General features: G+C 39.5%; 1 long non-coding RNA gene across 1 annotated transcript; it reads right to left on the minus strand.

Moving 5' to 3' along the window:
• Positions 1–277: 277 nt before the first annotated feature.
• LOC112076814 (uncharacterized) lies at positions 278–1858 on the minus strand. Its single transcript, XR_002895266.2, has 2 exons — positions 1542–1858; positions 278–733 (listed from the first exon to the last, which is right to left on the minus strand). It is a non-coding gene; the product is annotated as an uncharacterized lncRNA (long non-coding RNA).
• Between the last annotated feature and the right edge of the window lie 600 nt (positions 1859–2458).

The raw sequence follows: 2458 nt of genomic DNA on the forward strand, positions 1-2458 counted from the left end.
TAAATGTTTCTCTATGGTTTACATTAATGAATACGCCCCAGTATTCCTCAAGAGGCCCAGCAGCCTCCCCTTCCTTCTCCAGCATAACTGTTGGGAGAAATGTTGCATTCTCTGAGCATCTATTCTGGATTGTAATCTATAGCATTATATTTTGTCTCACTGACACCTCATCAGGATATAAATCCTCAGAGTATGTGCATAAAGGACACAAGGTGAATGTGGTGTTTTTTCTGCTCTGATACATCGACTGGTGTCAAATACAAAATACACAACAAGCTCAGAACAATTTAGCTTTAAATCAGAATATTCCATACATTGAGACATTAAGGAATACAGACAGTAAATTTAACATGACTGCAACATAACAACCCCCCACAAAAAAATACCATGTCAAATCTCTGCCCTGTATTCAGAAATATTTGTACTATCCCAAGGAGCTTCTTAACAGTGGATTCAATAACCATCATTTTTTTCACGTTTTTCTCGACATTATTTCAGAAAGGTCCCACCCCGTTTGCTTCCCTCTGAAGTGTATTCACTAGGAACCAAATTCACTATTTATATATAACATGTTTAATGCCTGCGTATCAAGATTGCTGACTTAATCCTCTAAACTCTCCGTCTGCAGGGTCTCCATCTTTTGTTGACCAGCTCCTGTAGAAACGCCTCCAGCACCAGTATCAATCTCCTCATCCTCTTCCTTCTCTATTTCCTGACAGAGCCTCCCTTCTTCCTGCAAGAGGAGACAAAGTGTTTGGCTTTACAGGGTAGAAAAGACTAGAGGATTATAAGTCAAGAAAACCAGCTACGACTGCAAACATGTCAACGACATGTAAAACAAAAAAAACAAAAAAAAACATTTTCAGTTCATAACAGAAAGAAAGTAGGTGAGTTGAAAAGTTTCTCTGTTTGGTCAAATAGGTTCAGAACTGTACACCTGGTGTTAGATAGTTCCTCACCCTGATGGTAGTCAGGAGAAACTATAAGCCATGGTGCAGTTTTCTGTAAACCGTCATTACAAAACTATGGCTAACTTTAGTCACAGCCAGCTAACAATCAATGGAATTGATTTGAAATGTCATGGCTAAATCAACTGACATAAACTCCATATATAGTTTAACATTAGGTGATTTGTCCATTTAAAAACACTATTGCACGATTACCCCCATCACTTCCATTGATTGTAAGGTAGTGGTGGCTAAAGTTGGCTATTTGTAATGGCTGTTTATTTCATCAATTTGAGAGTTTAAAAAAAACTACTTGTTTCTGTTACAAGTGTCTAGCTAATTAGTTGTACAACTGAATGCTTTGAAATGAAATGTGTTTTCCGCATTTAACCCAACCCCTCTGAATCAGAGAGGTGCGGGGGGCTGCCTTAATCCACATCCACACAGTTGTTGGGGGTTAACTGCTCAGAGGCAGAACGACAGATGTTTCACCTTGCCGCACCAGGGATATGGTTTCTGAGTTAGAGAAAAATCTACACACAAAGCGAGCTCCAAATGCATATACTTTCCAACTTTTCACCTTTCTGCCTTTACCGTTTTGAATTAGTAGCAGTTTTACGTCCCAGGTAAAGGAGCTTCTTGAGGGTGGACTCGATTGTCATCACCACTTTCAGAACTTCCACCTCTTTCTTCTCTTCATCCAAAAATGTTGTGGTTCTCATCACCATCTTTTCATTGGCCTGTGGATGCAGACAACAATTATGATCACAATGTACAGTCTGTCACAATGTACAGTCTGTCACAATGTACAGTCTGTCACAATGTACAACCCGTCACAATGTACAACCCGTCACAATGTACAGTCTGTCACAATGTACAACCCGTCACAATGTACAGTCTGTCACAATGTACAACCCGTCACAATGTAACTGAAGGGGGTACACAATAACTGTGTTACGGCCACTGAAGTACCAATCAACTGTTGTTACGGCAACTGAATACAGTACATCAACTTCTGTGTTACGCAAACTGAATACACATCAACTGTGTTTCGCACTGAATACACTAATCAACTGTGTTCGCCTCTGACATACACATATCATGTGTTACGCCTGGCTGAAATACACAATCATAGTGTTAACGCCTGGAATACAATCACCTTGTGTGACGACCTCTTGAATACACAATCTAATGACTGTGTTCACGCCACTGATAACAACAATCAAGACTGTTGTTAGCCGCCTCGATACACAATCAACTTGTGTACGCCTCTGAATACCACAAATCAACTGATGTTACGCTCTTGAATTACACAATTCACTGTGCCCATTTGTTACGCCTCTGAATACACATCAACTATGTTACGGCTCTTGATATACAATGCATGGCTTCTGTTGTGACTAAACCAACATACACAATGGATTTCTTCCAGTCAAGTGAATAATGTAATGAGTAAACTATTCTATAACCGAAGACAATAGATAGATTAAATATACTGTTGATTATGCTGT

This window comes from Salvelinus sp. IW2-2015, unplaced genomic scaffold, assembly GCF_002910315.2.
Source record: "Salvelinus sp. IW2-2015 unplaced genomic scaffold, ASM291031v2 Un_scaffold4059, whole genome shotgun sequence".
Lineage (NCBI taxonomy): Eukaryota > Metazoa > Chordata > Actinopteri > Salmoniformes > Salmonidae > Salvelinus > Salvelinus sp. IW2-2015.